Source organism: Cajanus cajan, chromosome 6 (assembly GCF_000230855.2).
Source record: "Cajanus cajan strain Asha chromosome 6, NIPB_CcT2T_4, whole genome shotgun sequence".
NCBI lineage: Eukaryota > Viridiplantae > Streptophyta > Magnoliopsida > Fabales > Fabaceae > Cajanus > Cajanus cajan.
Genome location: NC_138522.1, coordinates 26470472 through 26484736, shown reverse-complemented (window position 1 = coordinate 26484736; position 14265 = coordinate 26470472).

Here is a 14265-nt window from a genome sequence, read left to right as displayed (position 1 = left end):
CCGTTTTCTATTTCTCTATCGGCTTACTTTTCTAAACTTTCTTTTAGTGGTTCATATAGCTATCCTTTGAATTTTGCTCGGGAATTTGGTGTGCAGTCATTTCATCATTTCAGGGTGTTGCTCACAAAATTTAAGCCAATTCTGATTTTCAAATTTTTTCATCACTTTGGCCTGTGAAAACTTTGAACTGCCATATCTATTGAACCAAGCGTCAGAATTGGCATTATTATATATGCTTTTGGGGTAGAAAAATGGGATCTATCACATGCCAATCAACAGACTCCATTGGCTACGCTCGGATTTTCAAAAAGAGGCCGTTTTCTATTTCTTTATCGCCTTATTTTTCTAAACTTTCTTTTAGTGGTTCATATAGCTATCCTTTGATTTTTGCTCTGGAATTTGGTGTGCTGTCTTTTCATAATTTCAGGGTGTTGCTCACAAAATATAAGCCAATTCTTATTTTCAAATTTTTTCATCACTTTGGTCTGTGAAAACTTTGAACTGCCATAACTGTTGTTGATCCAGGCATCAGAATTGGCAAAATTATATATGCTTTTGGGGTATAAAAATGGGATCTATCACCTGCCAATCAACAGACTCCATTGGCCATGCTCGGATTTTCCAAAAGAGGTCGTTTTCTATTTCTCTATCGCCTTATTTTTCTAAACTTTCATTTAGTGGTTCATATAGCTATCCTTTGAATTTTGCTCTAGAATTTGGTGTGCTGTCTTTTCATCATTTCCGGGTGTTGCTCACAAAATTTAAGCCAATTCTAATTTTCAAATTTTTTCATCACTTTGGTCTGTGAAAACTTTGAAATGCCATAATTGTTGATCCAGGAGTCAGAATTGGCATTATTATATATGCTTTTGGGGTAGAAAAATGGGATCTATCACCTGCCAATCGACAGAGTCCAGTGGCAATGCTCAAAATTTCAAAAAGAGGCCGTTTTCTATTTCTCTATCGCCTTATTTTTCTAAACTTTCTTTTAGTGGTTCATATAGCTATCCTTTGAATTTTGCTCTGGAATTTGGTGTGCTGTCTTTTCATCATTTCGGGGTGTTGCTCACAAAATTTAAGCGAATTCTAATTTTCAAATTTTTTCATCACTTTGGTCTGTGAAAACTTTGAACTGCCATAATTGTTGATCCATGCGTAAGAATTGGCATTATTATATATGCTTTTGGGGTAGAAAAATGGGATCTATCACCTGCCAATCGACAGACTCCGTTGGCCACGCTCGGATTTTCAAAAAGAGGCTGTCTTTTCTATTTCTCTATCGCGTTATTTTTCTAAACTTTCTTTTAGTGTTTCATATAGCTATCCTTTGAATCTTGCTCTGGAATTTGGTGTGCTGTCTTTTCATCATTTCTGGGTGTTGCTAACAAAATTTAAGCCAATTCTGATTTTCAAATTTTTTCATCACTTTGGTCTGTGAAAACTTTGAGCTGCCATAACTGTTGATCCAGGCGTCAGAATTGGCATTATTATACATGGTTTTGGGGTAGAAAAAAGGGATCTATCACCTGCCAATCGACAGAGTCCATTGGCTACGCTCGGATTTTCAAAAAGAGGCCGTTTTCTAAACTTTCTTTTAGTGGTTCATATAGCTATCCTTTGAATTTTGCTCTGGAATTTTGGTGTGCAGTCTTTTCATCATTTCAGGGTGTTGCTCACAAAATTTAAGCCAATTCTGATTTTCAAATTTTTTCATCACTTTGGCTTGTGAAAACTTTGAACTGCCATATTTATTGATCCAAGCGTCAGAATTGGCATTTTTATATATGCTTTTGGGGTAGAAAAATGGGATCTATCACCTGCCAATCGACAGAGTCCATTGGCCACGTTGGGATTTTCAAAAAGAGGCCGTTTTCTATTTCTTTATCGCCTAATTTTTCTAAACTTTCTTTTAGTGGTTCATATAGCTATCCCTTGAATTTTGTTCTTGAATTTGGTGTGCTGTCTTTTCATAATTTCAGGGTGTTGCTCACAAAATTTAAGCCAATTCTTATTTTCAAATTTTTTCAACACTTTGGTCTGTGAAAACTTTAAACTGCCATAACTGTTGATCCAGGCATCAGAATTGGCAATATTATATATGCTTTTGGGGTAGAAAAATGGGATCTATCACCTGCCAATCGACAGACTCCATTGGCCATGCTCGGATTTTCAAAAAGGGGTCGTTTTCTATTTCTCTATCGCCTTATTTTTCTAAACTTTCTTTTAGTGGTTCATATAGCTATCCTTTGAATTTTGCTCTAGAATTTGGTGTGCTGTGTTTTCATCATTTCGGCGTGTTGCTCACAAAATTTAAGCCAATTCTAATTTTCAAATTTTTTCATCACTTTGGTCTGTGAAAACTTTGAACTGCCATAACTGTTGATCCAGGCGTCAGAATTGGCATTATTTTATATGATTTTGGGGTAGAAAAATGGGATCTATCACCTGCCAATCGACAGAGTCCATTAGCCACGCTCAGATTTTCAAAAAAGTGGCCATTTTCTATTTCTCTATCGCCTTATTTTTCTAAACTTTCTTTTAGTGGTTCATATAGCTATCCTTTGAATTTCACTCTGGAATTTGGTGTGCTATCTTTTCATCATTTCGTGGTGTTGATCACAAATTTTAAGCTAATTCAGATTTTCAAATTTTTTCATCACTTTAGTCTGTGAAAACTTTGAACTGCCACAACTGTTGATCTAGGCGTAAGAATTGGCATTATTATATATGCTTTTGGGCTAGAAAAATGGGATCTATCACCTGCCAATCGACAGAGTCCGTTGGCCACGCTCGGATATTCAAAAAGAGGTCGTTTTTATTTCTCTATTGCCTTATTTTTCTAAACTTTCATTTAGTGGTTCATATAGCTATCCTTTTAATTTTGCTCTGTAATTTGGTGTGCTGTCTTTTCCTCATTTCAGGGTGTTGCTCACAAAATGTAAGCCAATTCTGATTTTCAAATTTTTTTCATCACTTTGGTCTGTGAAAACTTTGAACTCCCATATCTGTTGATCCAGGCATCAGAATTGGCACTATTATATATGCTTTTGGGGTAGAAAAATGGGATCTATCACCTGCCAATCGACAGAGTCCATTGGCCACGCTCAGATTTTCAAAAAGAGGTCGTTTTCTATTTCTCTATCGCCTTATTTTTCTAAACTTTCTTTTAGTGGTTCATATAGCTAGCCTTTGAATTTTGCTCTGGAATTTGGTGTGCTGTCTTTTCATCATTTCGGGGTGTTGCTCACAAAATTTAAGCCAATTCTGATTTTCAAATTTTTTAATCACTTTGGTCTGTGAAAACTTTGAACTGCCATAACTGTTGATCCAGGCGTCAGAATTGGCATTATTTTATATGCTTTCGGGGTAGAAAAATGGGATCCAGGCGTCAGAATTGGCATTATTTTATATGCTTCGGCTCTGGGTTTGAATGGAAATGGAAATTTACTAAACAAGAACAATTGGAGAATCACTCTGGGTTTTATTATTTTTTATTCATCCCAATGGGCAGCTTATATAGCTTACAACCAACACCTTTCACTTACATTAGTGGGCAATTAATGGACTCCACTAAGCCTATCAATTATGACCACTAATGACAAAACATTAAAAAAAATCACTTTAGTGGGCAATTGTTGAACTCCACTAAGCCTAACAATTATGACCACTAATGACAAAACATTAAAAATACATGCTAAATTCGTGCACCCTTTGGTATGCCTCATGGCTGATTCATCCCAAAGGTTTTGGACCTTATTTAACTAAAAACAACTTGCCTAATAACTAGCCCAATAAGTGGTGCAGCCCAAACAAGAGTTGGCAGCCACTTTAACAAGAGTTTTAGGCCTTTATTTACTAATTACAAGTACTAAAAACACCCACTAAGAAAACCCTAGTCATTGGTCCTCCAAGTCCTTTGAGTGCTCCCATCAGATTCACATCAAGCCCGACCCCCGAGCCTCGATAGGGCACATGTTTCCGCTAGAATTATAATAAAATCATTCTTTATTATTTCTTATTGCTTCTTTTCTTGCTTGCAATAAATTTCTAGACCACATTATTTTAACCCTGTTTGAATAAGCATGAATGAGGTTAAAATTGTCTTAATAATAATAAACCCGCATCATTTTTATGTGGAAGTGTGTATGACAACTTGGAGCACCATTCCTTGGCCTCGACAGGTGCCATCATGGATAAAAAAAGAAATCCTAAAAACAAAAAGCTCGGCAGGAAACCCAAAAAGGGGGCTGCGCAAAAATAAGAGCAAAGAACCCGCTAGGAATCCCACAAAAGGGTGACCTAGGCAAAAATTAGGGTTGCAAAAATAAACAAAAACAAAGGTTAAGACGCCACAAAGGGGTGTTTTAGGCAAAAATAAGGACTATCAAAAAAGCAAAAGAAATCCATGATGGTACCATGAGCCGAATTCAAAAAGAAAGGTTCAAGGGAAGCTATCTAAGTTGTCAAATCACAACGTCAATAACAAGACTTTCTTAACTTCATAAGTGTTTAATCAAACAAGCCTAAACACATAAGCCTACCTTGGCCAGCCATTCTTACAAAAACCATTTTCGAAAAAAAATAATCCCCTCTAAAACACAAACTTTTGAACAAAAATACCTTTCCCTTCTTTTCTCTTGTCCCAAACGATTTTAGAATAATCTAGTGGAAACATGGAGATATAGTGGTCAATAGGAAGGTTAATACATCTTCTAAAGGAAGGGAATGATCACTGGGTTGATGACACCAATCTCGATATAACACGCATCATTCCTCGGTTACAGAAATCGGCAGCGCACAGCCCGTCTAGAGGAATGGCAAAATCCAAGCAAAGAAACGCATCGGTTAATTCTTTTGAAAAAATAAATCAAATAGAATTAGGTGCATCATACCGCATACATGCATACAGATGATAGGTGTACTGGAAGATCACTTATTCTCTGTTTATTGAAAAAACCAAAAATCAAAAAAAAAAATCAAACTTAAAAAAAAAACAATGCGCCCGTACCATGTTCAGTACGCCCGTACTAAAATTAGGGTTATGAATAAATTTTTAACTCAATACAGGCGTACTGAAATGGATACAGCCGTATTGGCCTTTAGTTGCACATTTAAAGACCTTATCATGAGGCAATCACATAAAATAGAAAAATAGAAAAAAATTGCTTGTGGATGACAGCAGTCAACAGAAAAAGCCAAAAAAACGACAAAAAAGGCAAAAATTCAGAAAATCAACCACATCATACAGAATAACTGAGCCTGGAGAGGCTTGCCGAAATAATACTCCCTCATCATACAGAATAACTGAGCCTGGAGAGGCTTGCCGAAATAATACTCCCCCATCGTACAGAATAACTGAGCCTGGAGAGGCTTGTCGAAATAATACTCCCTCATCATACAGAATAACTGAGCCTGGAGAGGCTTGCCGAAATAATACTCCCTCATCATACAGAATAACTGAGCCTGGAGAGGCTTGCCGAAATAATACTCCCCAATCGTACAGAATAACTGAGCCTGGAGAGGCTTGCCAAAATAATAATCCCCAGAGACATCTCAGCTTGCACTCTTGGGCCGAACTCCCAGTGAAAGCTATCAGCGCAAGATCAGCAAGATTCCCCAATGGAAGCATGATCATCCGAACAGAATATCCGAGTCAAAGGACTTTGACTTCCTCAGTGGAAGATAGCTTTCCAACTCGAGCGACGAGTGAAGCTAAGCCTGAAGAGGCTTTCTAAATAATACTCTGGGATACATAAGATCTTCAATCCCCATTCGCCTACTCAGAGGCACTCCTTCAAAAAAAAGAAAAAAATCAAAAACATCAACAACCATTCCCCAAGCGGAATCCGGCACTCAGCCGAACACCAAACATCAAGATAATTCGCCTACTCAGAGGCACTCCTTCAAAAAAAAGAAAATCCGAAAAGATCAATAACCATTCCCCAAGCGGAATCCGGCACTCAGCCGAACACCAAACATCAAGATAATTCGCCTACTCAGAGGCACTCCTTCAAAAAGAGAAAATCCAAAAAAGATCAATAATCATTCCCCAAGCGGAATTCGGCATTCAGCCAATCATTGAACGTCAAGATGATCCGCCTAACAGAAGAGGCTAATCAAAATTAACGACAGAATCCCCCAGCGGATAACAGCCTACGCAGAGGCAACAAAACCAAGAAAATCAAAAAGAGTCACCCGAATAAGGATAACCGGGATACTCCACCAACGTTGAAAGGACATCAGCCAATCATAAGGCATCGCTCACCTCAAAAGGAGCATCTTTGTGTCTGCACCCCCAAGGAATCAGAAATTCCCTATTGGGCACCAACTACGCAATGGAAAGTTGGGACACAAGAACCTATGAGTAACTGCACATCCCCTAGACGGATCCCTACGTTATCCAGCCCTCAGTGGCACAAAAATCAAAAATAATCGTCGAAGCAGCATCGTGGACTGTGGAGACAAAATCATCACAAATCCCTGGAGAGGGCAAACTCACACTGCCAACGTCGTCAGAAACACGGAGGCAGACCCTGGGGAGGGCAAACCGCAGACCCTGGAGAGGGCAAACTCACGCTACCAAAGTGACCAGAAGCACGGAGGTACGCAACCCTGGGGAGGGCAAACCGCAGACCCTGGAGAGGGCAAACTCAGCTGTCAAGGTTGTTAGAAACACCGAGACAGAGCCTGGAGAGGCGGTACTCAGCTACCCCATCGTCAGAAACACGGAGGTATGCAACCTTGGGGAGGGCAAACTGCAGACCCTGGAGAGGGCAAACTCAGCTGCCAAGGTTGTCAGAAACACCGAGGCAGAGCCTGGAGAGGCGGTACTCAGCTACCCCGTCATCAGAAACAACGGAGGTATGCAACTGCCAATGTCGTCAGAAACACAGAGGCAGAGCCTGGAGAGGCGGTACTCAGCCACCAACGTCGTCAGAAACACGGAGGTGTGCAACTGCTAACGTCGTCAGAAACACGGAGGCAGAGCCTGGAGAGGCGGTACTCAGCTACCGAGGTTGTTAGAAACACCGAGGTATGCACGAGCCTGGAGAGGCGACGACTAATACTCAACTTGGAGAGGCTACTCAACAATTTTCCACCGGAAGACACTACAAGTCGGAAGGATGGCTTATTCCCCGGACAATTGGGTCAACTCCTTTACTTGTCAACCGGTACACCAAAAAGCCGTTTGACTAAGTAAAGGGGGGGCAGCTGTAGACCCCTAAAATTGTCCGGGTCGGAAATAAGACTCGAAGACTCTCGAAGACCGAAGGAAAGTCAGCCGAAAGGACTCCTGGAAGACCCTGGAAGACCCTAGGATGATTCTTCATAGGTTTAGAAGTCTTAGAGTAGCTTAAAATAAGGATGTGGGAGGATTGGAGCTCAATACGGCCTCCTAGAAGTTCAGTACGGCCGTACTGAACAATTTAAACTACAATACGGCCGTACTGAAACCAATACGGCCGTATTGAAGTTTTTGAACTTTAGTACGGCCGTACTGAATTCAATACGGCCGTACTGTAGTTCAAAACTTCAGTACGGGCCGTATTGATGTCAGAGGCCGTACTGCGCCTCACTCCTATATATAGGACGTCATTTGGACGTCATTCCACACATTTGGACACTTTTTCCATACTTTTGGACCCTCTTGCTGAGTATTCTGGGGTTTTTGAGCAGTGTTCTGCCCTAGAAGTCTCTCCGAGAGCCGATCCGACAAAGTTCTTGAGTTCTGAGCATTTAGCTTGAGGATTCGAACTAGTCGAAGGGAAATCTTTTATATTTCCATAGTAAAAATTAATCTTTAGGGAAGGAGCGAGCAAGCGTGTAGCGGGAAGGAGCGCCAAAAAGCCTCCTAACGTCTGTTTGAATATATAAAAGCACGCTTCAAAGGTTTCTTTTTCAAATCCTTCCTTTTATTGCTTTCTGATTGTTGCATTGCATTTTTCATCATGTAGATATCTCGTTTATAGTCGTTTCTAATAAATAGGGGTAATTTATTAATTTTACACTGTTATTTATAAAATAATCCGTCATAGGGAACCCGAAAGGGGCGTTGTGGGGTGCTAACACCTTCCCCGCACGTAACCGACTCCCTTACCCAACTCTGGTTGTAATGGCCAAAGTTGATTTATGAAATCAATTGCCTTATATCTTTTTCCAATGTTTTGAGTAAAACATTGGTGGCGACTCCAAGAACCCTTCTTTTTGCGAAAACCACTAATCCATGGAGGGTCCCGCTTGGGATTAACATGGATTGGTGAATCATTTAATAAAATTGTTAGTTCGATGAGGTCTCAGTTTGAGAATAAGTCGTGCTAACAATCCACCACTTTTCAAAACATAAAAACGAGTCCGACCATCGTCGCGAATGCCAAGGTCCGTTTCGGCGGGTGGCGACATCACCTACTTGTTTGTGTCATATAAACTTGTCATCTCTTAATCTACTCTTGTCTTTCTTTTTCCTCACTACTCTTTGCTGTTCCTATATTTGTTTTAATCAAAGTGTGGCCTAAGTTTGACCTAGCCTATCTTCCTAGAAGCTAGTTCTACAAGGGTCATCAAAAGAAGCCTAAGGAAAGGAGGAGAAAGGAAGCTAGAGGGCTCTCGGTTTTGACTACTTAAACACAAACACCAAACACATTATTGGCTGGAAGGTTATGGCTGCTGGACTGGACAAACCCTGAAGCATCTTGGAGTTTTCATTTGAATTTGTAATTGAGTTTAAAAAAAATATATATATATATATATATAAGAATTAGTGACGGATTTTAGAGACCAATTTTTCATTACTAGTTTGAAATTTTTTTGTTGCAAATTCGGTCTCTAATTCATCACTAGTTCTTAGTGGCTGTTTTCATAAAATCTTTAAGCCACTTGTTTCTTTGCTTTTTAGCTGTGATCATACCTTGTATTTGGCCATTTTAAAGGAGTGTCTTGGGGGTGTCTTTGGTACACAACCATCTCTCCTTAGGTTTAGAATTTTCGTTAGTACTTGGTGGGAGTGGTCCTTGATTGAACTTTGGTATCTCTCAAGCTCTCACCCTAGAACACGTTTAGGTAGTTTTTTTTCTTGCTTAATTTTTGTCTTTAATTGCTTTCCTACGACTAGTATATCATAGTTCATAACACATCAAAAATAATTTTTCATTGAAAAGAATTTGGTAGAGATTAACTACAAAGGGGATTAGTAATTTTTACTTGAAGAGGCTTGGTTTTTAAGTGACTCCTAGTAGCTGACCTCCCTCCAAATTTCAATTTGTATACATAATCCTCCAAGTACTTAGTCCTAGCCTTGCATAAAAAATTGATTTTCAAACTTCTTTCTTCAAAAATAATCTTTCACCTATAATGGAAGAATTTTCTACTCCTCATAGTGATACTAATTTAAGTGATAACAAGGATTTTGCTACATTATCACGTGAATTAAGATCACTAAAGTTATGGAAAGAGCAAGAATCTCAACAAAGACTTAGAGAAAAATTTGAAAGAGAAGCTCAAATTGCTCTTATGGAGGAGGAAATTCATCTATTAAAGGAAAAAGACAAAAAGAAACATCATGGTCAACATAGTTCATACGCTCATAGTTCCACACTAGGAGAGTCAATGCATGATAGCCTAGCTTTAGGAGATCATTATCAACCACCTCCTAGGAGAACCCATAGGACCTCCAAGACAAGGGAATCTAGGGTAGATCTCCCTTATTTTCATGGAAAAGATGATGTGGAGGGGTACCTAGATTGGGAAATGAAAGTGGAACAAATCTTCACTTGCCACCAAGTGAGTGAAGAAAGAAAAGTTTCCCTAGCTACCTTGAGCTTCCAAGGTCATGCCATGTATTGGTGGACCTCTCTTGTGAGAGATAGGCGTCTCCATAATGAACCTCCAATTCAATATTGGAATGAATTAAGGAGTGCCTTAAGGAGGAGGCATATTCCCTCATACTACACTAGGGAGCTTATCAACAAGCTCCAAAGACTCCATAAAAAAAATATGACTGTGGAAGAGTATAGACAAATGATGGAGTTATACATAATGAGGGATGGCATTAGGGAAGAGGAAAATATTACCATTGCTAGATTTTTGAGTGGTTTATCTTTTGAAATAAGAGATAAGGTTGAGCTTCTCCCTTATAGGGATTTGGATGATTTGGTTCAACTTTGCATTAAGGTTGAACAACAAAATTTGAGAAAAGGTTTTAAAACAAGCTCATACTCATCTTCCTTTTCTAAGGATAACTACAAGAGGGAGGGCAAGAAAAATGATTTTGAAAAGAAGACTACTTTTCCCTCCAAAAATCTAGACAAAGGTAAAGAAAAAGATAAAAAAAAATAAACACCTCACACACTAGCACCAAGTCTAGTGATATAAAGTGCTTTAAGTGTCTTGGGAGAGGCCACATTGCTTCTCAATGCCCTAATAAGAAAGTAATGATTTTAAGGGGCCAAGACATTTATAGTAGCCATGATGAAGCTACTACTTCTTCATCTTCAAGTGAGGCTGAAGAAGAAGCAAGTGAGGTAGAGTCATGTGAGGTCACTTACCCTTACAATGGGGAACTTCTTATGATGAGAAGGGTCCTCAATAACCAACCTAGTGATACACAATCCCAAAGAGAGAATATTTTTCATACAAGATGCAATATTTCCAATAAAGCTTGTTCTCTCATAGTGGATAGTGGATCTTGGTGCAATTGTTGTAGCACTAGGATGGTTGAGAAGTTAGGCTTGACTACCACACCCCACCCAAAACCTTATCAACTTCATTGGCTTAATGATGATGGGGATATGGTGGTCAACCAACAAGTGGAAGTAGAGTTTTCTATTGGGAACTATAAAGATAAAGTTAAATGTGATGTAGTTCCTATGGAGGCTTGTCATATTTTATTAGGTAGGCCATGGCAATTTGATAAACAAACTCATCAAGATGGCCTAACTAATAAAATAACTTTCACTCACAAGGGTAAGAAGTTTGTGCTTCATCCTCTATCACATTCCCAAGTGATGGAAGATCAAGTACAAATGAAGGCCAAACGTGAGCAAGAAAAAGAAAAACAGAAAAAAGTTGAAAAAAAAACCCCTAAAAATTAGGGACAAAAAGGATTCTAGAGAGACTAGTGTTCCCTCTCTAGAGATAGTTCAAGGAGAGATTTTTTATTCAAAACCTTTGCATAAAACCTATCTCTTTCTTGAACCATCATCTCATATCCTCATGTGTAGAGGAACACTAACTTGCACTGCCACATCTTCTTTGGAAACTTCTCTACCTCTTGAGGTGAAAAATCTTTTAAAAGAATTTGATGATATATTTCCCAAGGAAGGCCCAATTGGACTTCCACCTTTTAGGGGAATAGAGCATCAAATAGATCTTGTGCCTGGGGCTAGTCTTCCAAATAGACCAGCCTATAGGACTAATCCACAAGAGACCAAAGAGATAGAGAAGCAAGTACAAGAGTTGTTGGAGAAGGACTGGATTCAGAAGAGTTTAAGTCCTTGTGCTGTGCCTGTCATCTTGGTGCCAAAAAAAGATGGAAAATGGAGGATGTGTTGTGACTGTAGAGCCATCAACAACATCACCATAAAATATAGGCACCCAATTCCTAGGCTTGATGACATGCTTGATGAATTGCATGGGTCATCCATATTTTCCAAAGTAGATCTTAAGAGTGGGTATCACCAAATTAGAATAAAAGAAGGTGATGAGTGGAAAACCGCTTTTAAGACTAAGTTTGGTCTATATGAATGGTTAGTAATGCCTTTTGGGCTTACTAATGCACCTAGCACATTCATGAGGTTGATGAATCATACCCTTAAGGATTGCATTGGTAGGTTTGTAGTTGTTTATTTTGATGATATTCTAATTTATAGCAAAAACCTAAGTGATCATGTGGATCACCTAAGGCAAGTCTTTCTTGTTCTTAGAGACAATCACTTGTTTGCCAATGTAGACAAGTGCACTTTTTGTGTAGATAATGTTATTTTCTTAGGGTTTGTGGTAAGAAAAAATGGGGTTCATGTGGATCCCGAGAAAATCAAAGCCATCCATGAATGGCCTATTCCTACTAATGTTAGTGAAGTTAGGAGCTTCCATGGTTTGGCAAGCTTTTATAGAAGATTTGTTCCTAACTTCTCTACATTAGCTTCACCTCTCAATGAGTTGGTGAAGAAGGATGTGGTCTTTGAATGGAAAGAAAAACATAACTTAGCCTTTCAAGAACTAAAGCATAAACTCACTCAAGCACTTGTTCTAGCTTTGCCTGATTTTTCTAAAACCTTTGAGCTAGAATGTGATGCTTCAGGAATTGGCATAGGAGCTGTGTTGTTACAAGGTGGCCATCCCATAGCTTATTTCAGTGAAAAACTTCATGGGGCTGCCTTGAACTACCCTACCTATGACAAGGAGTTATATGCCTTAGTTCGTGTCCTTCAAACTTGGGAACATTACCTTGTGACCAAGGAATTTGTCATCCATAGTGATCATGAATCACTTAAATATTTGAAGGGTCAACATAAATTAAATAAGAGGCATGCAAAATGGGTTGAGTACCTTGAGCAATTTCCTTATGTCATCAAATATAAAAAGGGCTCTACAAATGTAGTAGCTGATGCTTTGTCAAGAAGACATGTTTTATTGAACACCCTAGGTTCTCAAATAGTAGGGTTTGATGACATCAAGGAGTTGTATGAGAAAGACCTTGATTTTGCTAACTTTTATTCCTTATGTATTCAAAAACCTTACCAAGGTTACTATATTTCTGAGGGGTTTCTTTTTAAAGAAAACAAACTTTGTATACCCCAAGGATCTATTAGGAAACTTTTGGTTAGGGAGAGCCATAAGGGTGGGCTCATGGGGCATTTTGGAATTGAGAAAACTCTTTCACGTTTGAGAGAGAAATTCTTTTGGCCCCATATGAAAAGAGATGTCCAAAGGTTCTGTAGTAGTTGCATTGCTTGTTTACAAGCAAAGTCTACCACCAAACCTCATGGGCTATACACCCCCTTGCCCATATCCTCTTCTCCTTGGGTAGACATTTCCATGGATTTTATCCTTCGCTTGCCTAGAACCCAAAGAGGAAAGGATTCCATATTTGTGGTAGTGGACCGTTTTAGCAAAATGGCACACTTTATTCCATGCCACAAAGTGGATGATGCAAGTCACATTGCTAAATTATTCTTTCAAGAAATTGTGAGACTACATGGGTTACCTAAAACTAAAGTCTCAGATAAAGATGTTAAGTTCCTAAGCCACTTTTGGAAAACTCTTTGGGCAAGGCTAGGAACTAAACTTCTATTTTCTACCACATGTCATCCCTAAACTGATGGGCAAACTGGGGTAGTAAATAGGTCTCTAGGGACTATGTTGAGGGCAATCCTCAAAGGTAATAAAAAGTCATGGGATGACTATCTCCCTCATGTGGAGTTTGCCTATAATAGAGTGGTTCACAAGACCACTAACATGTCTCCTTTTGAGATTTTTTATGGCTTCAATCCTCTTACTCCATTAGATTTATTACCCCTACCAGATGTTGCTTCCTTTATTCATAAAGAAGGCACATCTAGGGCTGAGTTTGTCAAGAAATTACATGAGAGGGTTAGAGATCATATTCAATCCCAAACAGAAAAATACCAAAAATATAATAATAAGGGTAGGAAAGAAGTTATCTTCAAGGAAGGTGACTGGGTTTGGCTTCACCTTAGGAAGGATAGGTTTCCTTCCCAAAGAAAGTCCAAACTTAGTCCTAGAGGAGATGGTCCTTTCCAAATCCTTAAGAAAATTAATAATAATGCCTATGTCCTAGATCTCCCTTCTGAGTATGGTGTTAGTTCTAGCTTCAATGTTTCTGATCTATCTTTGTTTACAGGACTAGCTACCCACGAGGAGGATGCTTTGGATTTGAGGACAAATCCTCTTCAAGAGGGAGGGGATGATGGAGGAGGCCCATGAGCTAAGGGCCCAACTACTAGGGCTATGGCAAAGAGGATTCATGAAGAGTGGGCCCAAGCCCAAGAGAAGCCCATTACTTTGTTTTGTTGGGCTTTGACTCAAGCCCAAGTAATCTAGGGTAGTATAGGATTTGGGCCTTAGTGCCTTGTATTTTCTTTTGGGCCTTGTATTTCCGACCATGTAGTGTAGGATATACATTTAGAGGTCATGTGAATTTAGGGTTATTTAGGTTACATGTGAAGTTACATTAGCATGTAATTAGAAACACATTTGGTGTGCCATGTGCAAAACATGTACATGGTGTGATCCGAAATGCAACTCAAA